At 39.3% G+C, this 17,333-nt stretch overlaps 1 long non-coding RNA gene across 2 annotated transcripts in view; it reads right to left on the bottom strand.

Moving 5' to 3' along the window:
- The window catches only part of LOC308189113, a 443,217-nt gene that overhangs the window by 313,084 nt on the left and 112,800 nt on the right, over positions 1 to 17,333 (bottom strand). Inside the window, exon 3 of one of the 2 annotated variants that reach the window (XR_013946026.1) lies at positions 15,645 to 15,659. The exons of the other annotated variant lie outside the window; for it this stretch is intronic. This is a non-coding gene — a long non-coding RNA (uncharacterized lncRNA). Of the gene's footprint in view, positions 1 to 15,644; positions 15,660 to 17,333 lie in introns of those variants that run through there. 2 annotated transcript variants of the gene reach the window in all.

The raw sequence follows: 17,333 nt of genomic DNA, 5'->3' as shown, positions 1-17,333 counted from the left end.
TTTTCTAGTCTGAGAGAGGAAAAAAGAATTACAGAAACCTTAACAGAAAGCAGAGGCTTGCAAAAAGAGAGTCATTTCCAAAATCTACTGGAATTTTAAAAGAAGAGGGAACAAGGCTTTTTATCACTGGAAAGCAACATATTTCAAATTTGCCACTAGAAGGGTGGCTGTAGTACAGATAGTGACTGCATTTTGCTAGAATATTGTTTTTGATGGACATTACGCACTCGGAACATAAGAAACTGGGGAAAAGGGGTGTGATGCAAAAGAGTTTATTTTTTGACTCATATAAGCTCAAAAATTTACCAATACCAATCAAAACTGGCATTTACCTCTCAAACCCCAATGGTAGGTAAATATAAGGAGTAAAACTTGTAGTGGAGAGCCAGCCTCTGTGCAACTTTCCAGATAGTAGTACCACTAGGAGAGAGGTTGCTGTGTAGTAATTCCTCTTTATGTAAGTAGCCATCAATGAGTTTGTGTAACCTCCCTCTGCCCCCGCTGTTCTTCCACTTGGCAGTGCTCTGCCAATCACCCACACAATGACTCACCCAGAGAGCCCTTTCTAATATATACTTAGGGAAGGGTTAGAAACATTAAGCTGTTCCTTTCCTGTTCTCCTCTCCCCTCCTCTCTTCCTAAAATCACTCAGGTAAGTTTTTGGTATAGCTCTCTCCCAGTTTTCCCTTAGAAAGCTACATCTTCCTATAAAGATAAATACCCTTGAAAGTTTTGCTTTGAAGTACTGAAATGCTGACCCTAGTAGAATTCAAGACCACCATTTTTGCCTTGTTTTTAACGTAATGATCCTTTAGTGATCATGGAAATTGGTACTCAACTAAAGGTTCTTTCTGGCCCTAAAACTGATGGCCATCACCTGATGATTTAGTTATGAAACTTCTAAAGCCTTCTCCTAACTGTTAATGGAGTGCGATGAAAAATATAAAACTACGCTAATGAAATGTGACTCCCTCTAGGCAATGGAGGATTATGTCTTTATTCCTATAGTATGTGCATATATCTTACTGAGGAAAATCCTTTTCTCCCCAGATCTCTCTTAATGTAACAGAGGGTTCAGATGCCTCATTCGGTCTCCCACAGAGCCTGCTCATTTCAGTGCTGTTGGACAGTAAAGAGTTTATGTGAGTTAATGTTGAACAAACTACAAAAAGAGAGTGATAAAGATGAGAAATTGTGATTTTTGCCCCTCCGGGCATTCAACTGTTCCTCCATGAGTCCAACTCCAGTAGGTGTTGGAGGTGGTGTGTAATGGGGATTAGTTGCTTATTCATGGTTTCCAGCTTCTTATTTATTGATCTTTAAATCTATGCAATAGTTTCTGTGAAAATGCTTCAGCTGGATTTTTATCAAATTGCTTGTTTTGTTGTTGGTTTCTTATTTCTTAAATATTCATTTTGTGTTTACTTACAAACGAAACATTAAACAAAATTACAGGGTGGGCAGAGAGACAAAAACATTTGTGCAAGAAGTAAAGCTTCTCATGTATGAGTGCTGTGAACTTTTCTCTTAACAGCATGATAGGCATCTCCTAAGTTCCCACTGCTCAAACAAGTTCTTTTAACAAAGGGAAATAACATGGAAGTATAAAGGAAGGGAGAGTCATTTCCAGAAATGACTCTTGATGTCAAATCCTGACCTGCACATGCTTATTACTGCATAATGGATCTGTGGGATATTAACAGGAGATGCCTATATGCAGTTTTGTATGCAACAGCAAATCAAAATCCACTTCTGTTCTGCAGGAGTATTTGTAAAATGAAAAGAAATCAATGTTGTGTAGAAAAAAATGTTTGATTCCAGGAATAGTTTGACCCAGACAGTTCACGGATCTCTTCTGTTTGCAGTGATATTACAGATCAAAGAATGTTCTGCAGCACATCTTCTTCTTCATTTACTTTAATGAAAAGTTTAAAAAAATGCATGCAGATAAGTAGCTCAGTAGACAGAAGGTGACTTGCTTGAAAAAAAAAAGTAGGCTGAGTTTTAAATTGTGGCTACAGCATGACACCACTGGTGCTTCATAGCTTGCTGGCACAGATGACAGCTCTGTGGCTGCAAGAACTCACAATACAGCCTGGCTGCTCAGTTAAGGAACTCCTGGCAAGATTTTGCATTTAAAGCCCTTATGCGCCAGCTGTGTCCACTGTGAGTAGAATCTTCCCTTTTAGTGGAGTTTAAACTTGGAGCCCTTTGGTTTTTGCAGCTCTGGTGGCTTGGGCACTTGTTTTGTCTGCTCAATCCCAGAACAGCTTTGTTTTTCCTTCCATCTTTGGGATATTCTCTTCACCTTCACTTTGTGTTGTTCCCTGCTGCTTTCTCCATCTGCTGTTTCCATAGTTATGGTAAATGAAACGTTGATCTTTGGGTAGCTCCTGAGGGAAAATGAGGCCTTACCCTTTAAGTGAACAACTTTCCTTGAAGTCCCATGTACCTTAATACACTGCTGTACTAGGAAAACAATGATGGCCAATGGGATACATTTAATAAAGGCAAAAGTAACAAAGCAAGTCAGCATTTCTTCTTTAAGGATAACAGAAATTAAAATATAAATTAGCATAAAAAAATAACATAAATTAGCAGGAACTCCACAGGTTATATCAATAATATTCATTAGTTAACATGGTCCAGCTGTGCCCCAAGGCCCAAAAGTGCTCCCAAATCAAGGCTGCTTGTATCTCTATTTGCTGCCCACATTTCTTGCAGGAATGATTGTAGAATCATAGGATGGGTTGGGTTGGAAAGGACCTTAAAAGAGCATCTAATCCAAACCCCCTGTCATGGGCAAACATCATCTGTCTGTTTTGATAAGTACTGACTGCCAGGATGGTGGGAGCAAGGGGTGGCTGAGCTGGGCACCCCTTGCATTTCAGGGAGCATCTTTTCATGCATGGGCTAAGTTAGAGGGCTCTCTGGGTAGATAATAAGTACTCAATCAGCAGGTCTTGTTTTGAGGTTGCAGTGTAGACATAGCTATGTTGCACCAGCTGGGTCAACTTGCTGTTGGCTGAGACTAGAGATGCTGTCCTTCCTGCAGTAGCAGGTGATATGGATGCAGACGATGGGTACTTGCTATACCATTTCAGTAAAGAGATGCCTGCTTGCAGAGCAGCTGAGATGATCTTGTTGTTCCCCAACAACTGCAAGCAGGAGGGATCAGGAGCACAGCCCTCGGTGGATGCTCATCAGCAGCCTGAGCTAACCCAACTTCTCCAGAATTATCCTTAATCAGGTCTCCTTGATCCTTTTTCTTTCTCTTCTGGGCAGTAGCAAACAGCTGGGGATGATGGGGGAGAGAGAGGAACAGATTTGCTGACTGGCTCAGCTAGCTAATTTCTTTCTGAATTATATCTGAATTATACCTATATATTTTATCTATATATTATATCTGTATATTTTATATATGAATTTTATCTATATATTTTCTGAATTATATCTATATATTATATATCTATTAATATATCTATTATATATCTATATTATATCTATCTGCTGCAGCCTGTAGTAATTGTCTTGGCCTGCATTTATATGCATAGTATCAAATGATTGTAGGATAAGGCCAAAACAACAACAACAATACCCTCACCTCTGTTAATAACCTGAGCTTATAAAAAGCTAGAGAAGTATTAAAGGATGCTTATTTTCACTGAGTAATAAGACCTGAGGCAGCAAAAGCATCACAAGCAAATGTGGGATGACAATCTTCTACAATCTACTAAATCAAGGCCATTTGACAGGGCAGGGATGATTTAGACTGAGATATTGATCAAGTTCAGCTCTGCAATATGTTATATAGAACAGGGAGTAATGAGGAGGAAAAAGGTATTAAGGTGAGCTAAATGGAATGAGTGATATTCTCTGAAGTTTTTTATTGTAGTGTGAATTATAATTGGATTCGTGTAGGTTTAAAAATTCACCAGAGAACTGATGCTTGTTGCTTTACATATTATATGCTTGAGGGTTATACTGTCTGAACAAATCGCCTGTAAGAGCAGTGAGATGAGAAATGAAGAAATGACTGAAATGGGGGGTATCATCATCTTTTTTTTATTTTTTTAAATAGACTGTTGTCCATTTTTATGATCTACTGTTTTCAGCCTATTGGTAAGACTTTCAAGGAGTTAAAGGAGTTCTAGATAAGAAATCCTCATTGTGTATATGTGTATATATATATATATTTCTATTTCAAATGTTCTTTTGGAAAGTATTTCCATATTTGTTCTCCGCTAACATTTTATTTTAAGGTAGAGATCACGCTGCTCTGGATGCTGTATTTTTAAATTTTAAACAAATGCGCTGCTCATGTAATGTTCTGGATTAACAAGTCTGAGGCTAAGGCATTCCTTATTTACAGTTTACACAGGTAATCCAGGGTTTGGCAGCTCGCTCTTCAAGATCCCCTCTGTTGCTTTGCCAGTGTTTTCCACAAACGCTAAGGGTGGGCAGTAGTACAAATGTACTACTGTATTTGATTTTAATCAGCTCATTAAAGCCCAGTTGTCACTACAGAAATTTCTAGAAGAAAATTGTTGTGATGCGTATCTGCAGGTTTGAGTAAATTACTTTTGCCAGGAACTTTTTGAGCTCACAGGCTGTATATTTTCACCTGAGAATAACTCTTCAGGAGCTGAATTGCAGCTTGCTTCTTAACAGATTTTTTTTTTCCTCTAAGTACTCTCTAAATGTGTATTTTTCTTCTTTCACTCTATAATTGTTTAGCGGTGCCTGGATCTGATCCTGTGCACAATGGTGAGAAACACTAAAGAGTGTTTCTCACATGTAACAACTAGCAAAGCTGCACAGAAACTGAAAGGGAAACATATCTTTCCATGGCAGAAAATATTATACTGTCACTTTGGTAGACTGAAACCCCAGGGTTAGAAGAAAAAGGAAACTTCAGTGAAATATCAGGAGATTCTCCAAAGGCCTGCATGGCCATAAATGATTCATATTACATTTAAGTACAGTCAGGAGCTGGGCTCCAAGCTGTCATTTGGATTTGAAACTTCCCTTGTGATCACAGTGCTCTATTCAAATATGGGTATATGCATTTACTTCAGAACCTAAGTCCAAAGTGTGAGAAACACTCTGTAGCCAATAACTTAGGCTCAGGCTAGGATCTCAGTGAAGTAGTAATTTATTCGCGATTGCAATGGCGGGCGTCCCACAAGTAGGAACACACCTCCTAGTCACACAGTACGGTTTACATACTTAATTTCTCAATGACTGGGACCCTCCCCTGTTTCCCCATTGACTGGGTAATCCAGGTTCACAATCTATCTGATGCTTCATAGACAATACATGGCCTTCAGTTGCCGACCTGTTAAATTTCAAATTTCTTTTGACTTTTTTACTGTTTGAAGTGGTAATGTTTCTTCACTTATCTGACTTAACACCGTGATTTTCACCTAATTGCTCTAAGGAGTCTGGTTGTCTGCATTTTACAAGGTTGCCTGCTAAGTTTTCTTATCTCAAGCATATCTCAATACCCCATTCCTTACCTTTAAACAATGTAACTCTGCAAAAACAACATTTTTATTCCCACATACATTTATCCAGATGAATGTTAACAACAACAACAACAAATAGGTAGTCACACATGCTCCTTTCAATATGGCATAATAAAATAAACCCTGACAAGTGTGAAAGATGGATTTGTCACAGGGGGAAATACTGCTTTCCTTTCTCAAACTTTCCTTCTGCTTCCCTACTCATTAATTTTTACATTCCTTTTGTCCATCTCATTTTTGAGAAACATGCAGTAGGCTTTTCCTGCCTTACGGCTAGCTTTCTGAACTTGTAGCCATAGCCAGCATCTCTTCTGCTTCTTATTCTCTCCTGTAATAGACCTCAGAACAAAAGCAGACTGACAGTACCTGTTTTTTTGTAAAGGGTCTCATTTCTTAGAGTTTGTGAAGCTTTGCAGGTTGTTCCTCCAGTGATGTTTTTGTTTCCTTCATGTGAGAAGCCATGGTTTGTGGTGTAATATTTATTTTTAACCAGGAGTATATCAGAGGGCTTGAATATGAAATAAACTCTTGCTGTCTTATGTTTCCTCATTCTAAATTTTAGCCCATTGAAAAGGGAAAAATATTAAAAACATTGGGCAGCAATAAAAGCATAGGCAAAGATAAATGCTGTTATAAACTTGGAGAAACTGGATTTTTTGTTAATTGAGATTTAATATTTTCATAATGGAGGTTGGCTAATGTCAGCCTTTTTACATTCCTGTAATGGAAGTGAGCTTTGATTTTTAAACAGGTAACTTATTCCTGACTGCGTGCAACTGGCCCTTGTACCTCAATACTCAAAAGTTTACAGAGGAAAAAAAAAAAAAAAAAGGAAAGGATTAAATAGAGAAGCTCTAAGAATGATCTGTTTTTTGTGGAACCATGAAGGATCCCATGAACTCAAGTCAAGCTGCTTAGTGTATCAAAAAAAGGCTAAGAAGCTACTGGTCAAAAATCTTTTGGTGCCTATGCAGGATGACATTATTTGATATTAGAGGCCTCTTTAATTTCTTTTACTTATCTTTATCTTCTCAAAACTGTGTATAAATATTTCTAAGTATTATGCCCAGCATATGAATAAGTGTTTTCACTGAAAAATAGCCTCTTCAGCTAAACAGAGGTTTTTGTGGAATGCCTCTGTTCTGAAACAGTCCAAGTTTTTGATGAAGAACTGAAAACTGTTTGCTTTTAGTATGCTTAAATTGAATATTCCACTGTTTTCTAGTGGGTAAAATCCATAAACTTTTTTTCTTGTACATGACAAATGCTCAAAAAAAATTACAGTAGCTTTTGTCCAGCTTGGATTTTATTGCCATGTCAAGTCCGTAATTATTGGAGTTTAAGAGACTATTATTTATAGACAGCTGTAGTAGCTGAGTTTGAAGTGTAGTGAATCATTTGAGACTGGATTAGCAGGTATCAGGTAACATGACTAAGGTTAGCAAATGGATGTTTGTACATATGGCTCTTGAGGTTTCTACTTCTCTTTATAACACAATCGGCCCATATAACACAATTGGTCCTTTCTCAGTCAATTATTGTAATTGTCTTCATCTTCTACTAGACCTGTGATGTGTTCTTTTCCGTTTTTTGAGGAATTAAAATACACATTCACACATCCACTCTGATTCAAGCATTGTTCGTCTGTTTTTTTCATTTTCTTTCATTAAGAGCCCTCAAAGTTGCTTTTTTTTTCCCACTATCACTCATACTTTTATTTTTTATTTTTACCTGAAATTCATTAATGACTCATCACTTGTCAGTGCTAGCAACTCAACTCTGTATAGCGTTAATATGCCTCACAACATCAGTTGTCTGCATACAGCTGGAATGCTCTAGCATCTCTTGCTGAGAGCATTAGTCTTCAAATCTTCAGCTGCTCTGATGGAGTAATATTCATTTAGGCCCTCTCTTTCATTAAATTCCTTCCTGAGCTTTTTATTTATTGGAAAGCCAACTTTCTGTTGCTCCTGACTACCACCCAGGAAGGTGCTGTCATTAATTTAAAAGGAAATGTTTTGCTTTAGTAATTTGTTTGTCTTGACAAATGTTAATTTTCATTTTCAGTTCAAGCATCTCTATTCATTAACCAGTTAATTCTTGGAAGGAAGTAAAATACTGAGTTTTACGATTCTGTAGGACTATCTTTTCTGCAATCAAAATTGAATCTTAATTCATTGATTGTGTGTATATAAAATAGCCCCACTAGCACACCAGACTTTGATGAGGCAGGGCAAGGGGAGGAACGTCATCTGTGCAATGTTGTGGTTGCTTTCTTGGGCTGGAAATGGGGGCGGTATGTCCTGCTCCAGGATACACTGAAATATGAAATATAGAAATGATGAACACTGCTGTTCACTCCAACTTCATCTGTCCAAATCAGGAGTAAAGTCTCAGAAATTACCTAAGGTTTTAGTTATATTTCTACGTCTGCATACAAGCTACTCATCTGTTTTTGAGCTTGTGTTGAGCTACTTGTCATGTGTTCTTTTACAGATAGCTTTTTCTTCAACCGATGTTATGCAGTTCCTGGCACCGTCTCCCCCCAAAAGTTAGAGAATCTAATCTCAATAGAAGCTTTATCTTGTTGTGGCCTTTATTACAACCTGGGGATAACTTTAGAATGTGTATTACCTTGACGCATTGCTTACCGTGTCCTTTTTCAAGCACCAAGACATAGGCTGTGTGGCAGATGTTAGGAATTCTTTCTGAATAGCTGAATGTTCAACAGTCAATAATAGATCCCACTGTTAACAAGCATTGATATTTCCTTAACAACTCTTAGATAAAAAGAAGGACTTAGTACTGCTTGCCAGACCTATAAAATGTATTCTCAAATTGTAATGTTACACAAGTCTTTGTGACGCTCTTTACTACATACTTTTATTACCTGTCTAATTATATGTGAGACTTCCAGTGTCAGGAAAACAGACATGTTGACATCCATTCCAGGTTCTAGTATTTTTTCTTCACCTTCTGATTGTGAGAAACACTCTGTAGCCAATAACTTAGGCTCAGGCGAGGATCTCAGTGAAGTAGTAATTTATTTGCGATTGCAATGGCGGGCGCCCCACAAGCAGGAGAGCGCACCCACTAGTTCCAAAACACAGTTTATATACTTTTTGATGACAGGACCCTCCCCTGTTTCCCCACTGGAGTGGGTAATCGAGGTTCACAATCTACCTGATGCTTCACAGACAATGCCTGGCCTTCAGTTTCCGGCCTGTTTTTGAGATGGTAATGTTTTCTCCCCTTATCTGGCTTGACTTAACATAGTGATTTTAACCTGATTGCTCTAAGGAGTCTGGTTGTCTGCATTTTAGGAGGTCACCTGCTGAGCTTTCTTATCACTGTAAGCATATCTCAATACCACATTCCTTCCTTCTATACAATGTAACACTGCAAAAACAACATTTCTATTCCCACATGATAATGCCATTATGCTAAAGAGAAGTAAAGTTTCCACCTATGTTTTCAGACCTGTCCAGTTCCACTAACTTATTGAATGTTCTAAAGTGAATATTTATACATTCTTCATTTCTCATTAGTGCTGATGGAGAAGAAAATTCAAAGCTATTTACGAAGTTAAAAGTTAGTTTTCTTTGCAAGACAAGCAACATCGGTTGCTTTCCCATTTTAAGTGTATTTCTTCTCGCACAAGTATTTTGGTTTGATTTTTAACCAAAATAGTTAAAGAAAAGTTTTTAGTTTCACTCTGGAAGAATGTGTGATGTAAATTATAGCCACTTGTAACATCTCAGCATTTGAGACATATGTATCCTACTGCATTTTTAAAAGCTTTATTCCTTACACAGGTGTTAGCTGATTTTTATCAGTAAAGGTCCTTTGATCCTGGTCTTTTACTTATTAAGTAACAATACTGCTAGTTATCCACAGTTTGTTTTTTTTTATTTAGAAAGCTCAGTTTCTGATACACAATGTAAATAAATAAGAAATTTGACATTGTCTCTACAGTCAGAAAAAAAGGCAGATCAATATCTGAAATATTTTCTTCTTAAAATATACAATTACTTTTTAACAGAGATAGTAGGTTTATAAAGATTTTTTTTTTCTCCATTTTAATGACTTGTGGGACAGTTAACCAGGATTCTCTCTAAGTAACATTGGAAAGCTACTAATGTGTAGGATGAGTGCCTGGACATATGTGGGCTACTTTAAAGGGAAAGGTGGGAATAAGGGAAAGGTTCATCTGTGGGGTTTCAACCTGTATATTCTTTCTTGCAATTAATACATTTCAAACAATATTTAAACATTTTATGAATGTTAGATAATGACAGTAGCTCAACTGATAGCCTGAAATCTAAATAAGGACTGCAGGATCAGTCTTCAAGGGTCTCATCTTCTCTCAAAATGTTCATACTCTGGGAGAGAATTAAGTAGTCTTAGAACAGCACTGTAATGTAATCAGTGTGCTTAAGTATGATATCAACATACTGTGGGAGTGTGGCCATGGGTGTCGACAAGCCCCATGGTTGGTGATAACATCGGCCTCTTAACGATAAGGCCATCAGAAATGTAAACAGTTTAGAGTGAACAAAGAAGGGTGATTCAGGAGACTCCTTGCCATCTCGGGTTGCTTGTTCTCCAGCCGTTAAGGCATGGAAGTTGCTGGATGTTTGCTGTTGCTGGGCAAAGTTGTTGACCAATGAATAGTGAGTGGAAAAGTACTACTCGGTGGCGAATGGTATAAGAAGGGAGCCTGTCCTCGATAAGGGATAATGAAGTTGTGGCCTCAATATGAGAGAGGAAGTTATGCCCTCAGTAAGAGAGATTTGAAGTTATGTCATCAATAAAGAAGTAGCAGTTAGTGATCCTAAAAGAACTTTGTTGTCTGTGTGGTCTTTATACCACAACATACCAGAGATGTAACATACCTTATCCTCTTGTTGTTTTAACTCTACATAGAAAACTAGGTGTAGTCTGATTTCTGGCAATTCAGTCATGGTTTGTTTCGTATGTATGTGTGTTTTGTGGGTGGGGTGTTTTTTTTTTTTTTTTCATCTGGATGATAGCTGTTAGAGGGTCCAATTAACAACATCTGGGTTGGGGGAAAAAAACTCATGGGTACAAAGGATTAATGTGCTGTTAATGTTCAGTAATTCTACTGAAAACCAATGTGTTACAGTTGATACCAGATTAAACAGGAGTCAGGACTGTGCTCTCATCATGAATAAGGCAGACTGTATGCTTGACTGTTTTTGGAGGAGCACAGCTATCAGACCAAGATAAGTCTTACAGCCTTGCCTCCATGGTGATGGTGAGGCTGCCTCTGGATTTCTGGGTTCAGTTTTGGGGCCTCCCATTTCTGGATGGCTGCTGAGAAACTAGAATGGATCCAGCAAGGAGCTGCCAGGATAACAGCATGTGGGGAGAGGGAGGGAGCTGGACTGGTTTCGTCTGGCAAAGATGGAGCTTAGGGGCAGTCTCATTGCATTCACAACTGTGGATGGGGAGCTAAAAAAAAAAAAAAAAAAGGCCAGAGCTCAACAGTAGTGTAACATAGTACACTGTCTATACAGTTGCCCAAAGCAACAGTTGCAAATTAAGGCAAATCCAGACTGGTATTAGGAAAAGCTTTTTACGAGGAGTTTGGCACAGCATAGGGACCTGTTGGAGATGGTGAAATCTCCATCCCTACAGGCTTTCATGACTTGGTTAGGAAAAGCCACAGCTGACCTGGTCAGGTGTTGGCAGTCAGCCCACTTAAAGCAGGTGGCTGGATTCCAGAGGTCCCCTCCAACTAGTTTATCTGGTGTTCTTTGACAGTCATTCATGTTTCTGGTCAAACTCAAGGAAAAACAAACTGCTACAAATGCAAAGCTTTGCAAAGCAAATTAAGAGCATAGTTGAAATGTTTAACTTTCTGCTTTTTTTCACAAAGAGCTTATTCTCTGTTCTCATTGACTGTGATCTTGATTCTACATTTAAGTAAGTAGACCTCTACAGGACTTCAGAATGGTACATCTGAGAGACAGCAGGTGTAGAACTGGGGCCGGAAGTCTCCAGTTGAGACTGTTGACAGGGACTTTTCAGAAAAGAAAAAAAAAGTTGAATTTTTCATATACAGATGCTGATTTGGAGTGTAAATACCTTTTTTTTCCTTTTTTTTTTTCTGGGAACATGTCAGTTTAATTGATGTATTTAACAGGTTGTCTTAGTTTAGGGGAAGAAGACAGCTTTCTAAAGCAAGGCCTAAAGTTGATCACTCCATAGGTGAGATATGAAACAGAACAGTTTCTGAAATCTTAGTGGGTTTTCTGGGAGAGAAAGAGAGGAAAGCATTTGGCTTCCAGACCAAAAACTGAAACATGTTCTAGACTCAGTGAAGATGCAACTAGTGTCTATGGAATTTTATATCCTGCAGTGAGTTTTTTTGTTGGATCTATGTATTCCTTATTTTTACAGCCAAATATGGCTGTTACACATTAATTAGCTGTAATTGCTTTAATTAATTTTGGATATGCAGTGATTCATTAGAAGATAAACAAATTTAACTTGGACCGCTTATTAATGATCACAGGGAAATCAGATATACTTTCTCCTATTGCTTGCTTTCTCAGGGGAAATCAGTCTCTCATTGCTACTAATTTATTTAGAATACTTACTTAACACTTTATTGAAGTCTTTACAGCTCCTATGATTTGATTCTTTATCAAAAGGTGAATCACTCATAACTGTAAGTACTTCTTTTTCTACCAGACTTGTATTTGTGGATTTTGTTTTTTTCCAGTTTCTTGGACTCAACTGATGTTATGAACTTGTATGATTTGTGAAATCTCTTTCCATTACTATGATGTGTCCCTTCTTTTTCTTCTCCTGACTTTAAAGCCCGTGCTGCACTAATTGCTTTCCTACTTCAAAAGAATTAAATAAGTGATTTTTTTTTCTTGTCATATCTCTGCATCTAACAGCTAATTTTGTCTTTTGCTTATACTAGATGTAATTACATTTAAGCTACAGTTAGTTTTCCTCCTGCTCATAGGTGGCATGAATCAAGTTAGCAGAGGTGACAGCATTGCTTCAAATGTTTTGTCTTTATTAAGAATTAAATCTGAAAACCACTTCCCTCGGGCTTTCAAACACCTGTTGTCATAATTTGTTTGCATAATTCAGTAGACCACTGCAGTTTTGTGTAATAACACTGCCGTTTTACAGAATGGTAAAAATCTTCAAATAAGTGTTGACAAATGTTTATATCTAGTTAACAAATTGTCTGTGACATCTTGTAAGCCTTCTTCATCCTTCTGTTGTGTCTCTATATGATCATGCTGAGCAGTTTTCTTCCGTGGTATTTCTAAGATACTGGAATTTCAAGCCAGCAAAAATAAGAGATGAATGAGAACTATTATTGTTTTATTGACTTTGAAGCACTCTGCATTTCTATTCCTCTTTATGGAAAAGGTCACTTTAATCAGTAGTGAATACTTCAGAGTTGATAGCACAAAATAATCTTAATAGGTTATTTGAATAGCAATTTGGTTCAGATGAAATTCCCTTAATTGGAAGACCAGGCATTTGCAGCAAACTGCAGCATATACTGGAGAGTTCCAAGAAGAGAGCTCTGTTTTCTAGCCTGACAATCAAGAACTGATTGACAGAACTAGGATTGCTTCTTCCAAGAGTGATTAAAGAAACATGACAGCACTCCTTAAACACGTACAAGAGTGTTGCAAAAGAGAAGAGAATATAGTATTGAGATGACAAGTAAATTTCAATAAGAAAGATTCAGATTTAACAGTAAGAAAATATTCCTAGCAGTCATGATAATATAAAGCATGGGGATAACTTGCCTAAGGATTCTATGGGAATTTCAATACCGAAGGTGTTAAAAGCAGAGCCAGTGTCTTAAAGTGTGACCTAGGTTTAAGACAGGACAGGACATGGTCCTCTTCTGAAGCAAGAGGTAGATCAGTTGTTCTCTCGAGGACCCTTCTGGTGCTGTTTTCTAGGCTTTACTTGCTGTTTGATGTCAAATTTGTTCATGTTAATGTATGTGTCCAGAAAACATAATTTAGTAAGGAGGCTGGAGTGAGGTTTCTGTTTATTTTTACATTAAAATACATTAGCTTTTAAATCAGTTTGTTATTCTGTTAGAAGTTTTGTGTTTGTTATTGTTGGTTTATTTTTATTTTTAAACTTTTACTTGAAGCTTAAAGAAATCTAAGTCGTCTTATTGCTGACAATAATAAAGTTCTTGTCCTAGCTCCATTTTGTATGTTTATTTTAAAATTGAACCTAAAATCTGTAGTGTCTTCTGAAACAGTCCTCTTAAGTGAGATTCACCTCAATTTAGCTTAGATTCCTAGCTTCTAGTTAGCTAAATTGCCATCCACACACATACTGTAGTTCATAGAGATGTCACTAGAGGACTTATCCTATATCCAGTGTTACTTAAAAAGATGAGCATCACTTTTCAGACAAAATAAATGTTTTCAGGCAGAAACTTGTTTCCTATGTATAAAGCTCATTGAACACATTTCATAACTTTCATAACTTAAGAGAAAGTGTACTGAAAAGCCACACAAGTCGTGCACAGTCTGCAGTATCACTCATTGCTTTGGTATATACCTTCACCTCTCCTGATTACATAAAATAATGTGGGAATGGAAATGTTGTTTTTGCAGTGTTACATTGTATAGAATGAAGGAGTGTGGTATTGAGATATGCTTACAGTGATAAGAAAGCTTAACAGAAAACCTTGTAAAATGCAGACAGCTGGACTCCTTAGAGCAATTAGGTGAAAATCACGGTGTCAAGTCAAATCAGATAAGTGAGGAAACATTACCACTTCAAACAGTAAAAAAGTCAAAAGAAATTTGAAATTTAACAGGCCAGCAACTGAAGGCCATATATTGTCTGTGAAGTATCGGATAGGTTGTGAACCTGGATTACCCAGTCAATGGGGAAACAGGGGAGGGTCCCGGTCGTCGAGAAAGAAAGTATATAACCTGTACTATGTGACTAGAAGGCGCGGTCCTACTTGTGGGACGCCCGCCATTGCAATCGCGAATAAATTACTACTTCACTGAGATCCTCGCCTGAGCCTAAGTTATTGGCTACAGAGTGTTTCTCACAATTTGGGGGCTCGTCCGGGATCCAGTCACCTACTGGGGAGCCCCACCGCCGCAGCAGCAGGAAGGCATGCCCCGCTGATTTCAGCGGTCCTGTGCATCGACGGTGGCGGTTCTGCGGAGAGCTGACAGAGGACCCGAGACTGATTAAAGAGGCAGGATCTGTGAAGTAGTGGGGAAAGGAAGAAGGTAGGCACTCCGGGTTTTAAGAATTGATCCGGTAACTCTGTGCACAGACCAAGGTAAGAAATATTAAGTATTGCCTTGGGGGTCGGGTGAGAGACTCTGTGTGATGTGTGATGTGTGATTGAGACGTACTTTTGTACGGAGCGAGTGTGGAGTCCTGATCCGCAGTTCCGTAACTCCGCGAGGGGTGCGGCCGGAGACGGACGAAGCGTGAGATAAGGGAAAGAAAGGAAGAGTCTCGGGAAATTTGGTGTATGGTAAGCCCTTGCACAGGGAAGTGCTTGGCAATACACCAGGGAAATGTGGTGTACGGTAATCCTTGCACGGGGTAGTGCTCGGAAGTACACCAGGGAAATTTGGTGTGCGGTAATCCTTGCACGGGGTAGTGCTCGGAAGTACACCAGGGAATCTGGTAAACTCATAGGTGTGCGGTAGCCCTTGCACGGGGAAGTGCTTGGCAGTACACCACCATTTTCCAGAATAGGAGAAATGGGAAATATGAGTTCCAGGGGACAGGGAGATATCCCTGGGGGAGTGCCTACCGAAAGTTCTTCCTGAAGAATTATAAGAAATTGGAAAAATAATCTCAAAATTGGAGGAGATGGTAAAAAAAAAAAAAAAAAAATATGGTTAAATATTGTGTATTAGTCTGGACAAAAGAACCAATTAAGGAAACAGCCGTATTTTGGCCAAAATATGGGCCTGATGAAAATTCAGGCTTGAAATTTATGTGTAAACAATAAGATTCCTTTTTTTTTGGAGGAGGAGCCAAGCTATGCTCCCTATAATCCTAATATTGCACCTGTGGCAGCAGCAGTCGCTCCAGGAAAGGAGACAGGGACTGCAATTAACACTGTCCCTAGAGAAGAGCGTACTCTAGGCTCTGGCAAGAATTAGAACCAGGTAGAAGAGGTACTGAGAATTTTGCCTTCCCTGATACTAACAGTACTAACACTAACTGTGTATCCTCTTAAGTGAACTTCCCCCCCGTCCTTACCAGCAGAGAGGTTAGGAGTTTCCTAGGACTTAACTTACACTCTTGGGGAGGGGGAATTATGTATATAAATATGTTGTTTACAGGGAAGGAAATGGGAATGATCAGGAGGAGAGCTGCTATACAAAAATGGGAAAGAACTCATCCTCCAGGACCAGGGGTAATACCGGCAGGGCAGAAATAACCACTTGCCGATCCTGGCTGGAAGAATAATAGTGTGCAACACAGAAATCATATGAGAGACTTGGGGTCAGAATGAGAAAGTACTTGGGGATGAATCCTGAGGACCCGGTATCCCAAGGGCTCTTGAAAGTTCATTTTGTGATTGAAGCCTGGCAAGATACACAGAAAATGCTCCAGAAGGTGGGGGGGATGTAGTGAACAGTCACTGGGGGGCCCTCCTGTGGGAGGCCCTGAACGTGTGTGTCAAGAGGGGAGATGAGAAGGAAAAGCAGACAGTGAAACTAATGGTATTGACAGTGTAGCAGGTAGGCAGAGGGTTGGAGAAAGAGGAAGAAAATCTTCAGGGGGAGTAAGGGCCAGGATGGAAAAGAGAGGAAGAGAGATGAAGGAATGGCAGGCAAGGAAAGCTACCCGTGTTGCGGCCTGAATCTTAGCAGGGACAGGCTTTGATGGGATGTTTTAAGTGTGGGCAGGCTGGCCACTTCAGGTAGGAGTATCTGGAGTGGAAGAAGGAGGAGAGAAGGAAAACGGGATGAGGGAGAAAGGTATGGAATTAAGTTGGCTAATGACTGAGACTTTGGTGAAAGTACAGGCTGGAGAAAGATAAGAAGTGTTAAAAAGGGTTATTGAAGGTGTTAAAGGTGTGGTATGTAATGTTTGACAGAGCTGTTTTTTGAATGAGTTGGGAAAGTTGAATGAGCAGGGAAAGAGGATGTAGGCACTATCTAAGTAACAGTCTAGAAGTTTTGGTATATTTGCTGTGGTGTTTGGTCAGTTTCCCAAGTATCGAGAAGGGGGGGGGCAGGGGGGGCAGCCTGCTCCACCAGGGGCATCTCCACAGGCCACAGGGGGCTTTGGCTCTGGCGCCTGGAGCGCCTCCACCCCCTCCTTCTGAGCTGACTTTGGTGTCTGCGGGGAGGTTTCTCACTCTCCCAGCTGCTGTTGAGCAGCAGGTTTTTGTTTATTCCTTTGTTTTTGTGGATGTGCTCTCACAGAGGCAGGGACTGTGTTGCTCATGGCTTGGCTCTGGGCAGCGGTGGGCCCCTCTGGGGCCGGATGAAATTGTCCATTATCTGCCACGGAATGGTTTCTGGATTCTCCTTGTGGGGGCTCCCACTGCAGCCCCCTCCCAAACCTTGCCATCAAACACAATACACAGGGGCAGCTAGGTCGTAACTGGCCTGTAAAGTATCAGGGATTAAATTAACTAATGAAACTCTAAAAAGTGATGAGGGTAGAAGGGGCTGGGATAACAGTGCCACCTTTGGGGGATACCAAGCTGAGACTAGGGGATAAAATGATCTCTGGGCAATTATTGTATGTACCCAAGGCAGGGACTAACTTGTTGGG

The sequence above is a fragment of the Anser brachyrhynchus genome, assembly GCF_964034855.1.
Source record: "Anser brachyrhynchus genome assembly, chromosome: 2".
In the NCBI taxonomy this organism is placed as follows: domain Eukaryota; kingdom Metazoa; phylum Chordata; class Aves; order Anseriformes; family Anatidae; genus Anser; species Anser brachyrhynchus.
Note: the sequence above shows the minus strand (reverse complement) of the source record. Positions and strands in the feature narration are given on the sequence as shown.